This window comes from Schistocerca nitens, chromosome 2 (genome assembly GCF_023898315.1).
Source record: "Schistocerca nitens isolate TAMUIC-IGC-003100 chromosome 2, iqSchNite1.1, whole genome shotgun sequence".
Taxonomy (NCBI): domain Eukaryota; kingdom Metazoa; phylum Arthropoda; class Insecta; order Orthoptera; family Acrididae; genus Schistocerca; species Schistocerca nitens.
In genome coordinates this window covers 182562168-182562753 of record NC_064615.1, presented here as the reverse complement: position 1 = coordinate 182562753, position 586 = coordinate 182562168, and positions in this window count along the sequence as shown.

Here is a 586-nt window from a genome sequence, read left to right as displayed (position 1 = left end):
ATAAAAAGAAGAAATTAGTGCAACTAATCGAAATATCCATACCCAATACAACAAATATACAAAAGAAAACAGGAGAAAAATACATCCAACTGGCTGAGGAAGTCAAGGACATGTGGCATCAGGATAAAGTTGACATTATACCAATTATACTATCAACTACAGGAGTCATACCACACAATATCCACCAGTACATCAATGCAATACAGCTACATCCAAACTTGTATATACAACTACAGAAATCAGTAATTATTGATACAGGTTCAATTACCCGAAAGTTCCTGAATGCAATATAACATATACCGTACAGTTAAAAGGAAGTCACGCTTGATCAAGGTCTGCGTCACTTTCCATTTTTGATCAGACATAACGTCTGAGAAAAGAAGGAAATAATAATAATAATAATAATAATAATAATAATAATAATAATAATAAAACTGAAACTGTGGAACAATTTGCAGATTGGATAAGGAAAATTATTGAACGTGCCTATGAATTAGGACAGAGTACTGGAGTTAATGAAATTATTTTGCAAGAAGTTGAGCAGAGGGTGATAGATGCTTTTTTTAAAAGGGTTGCATGTGGAAAT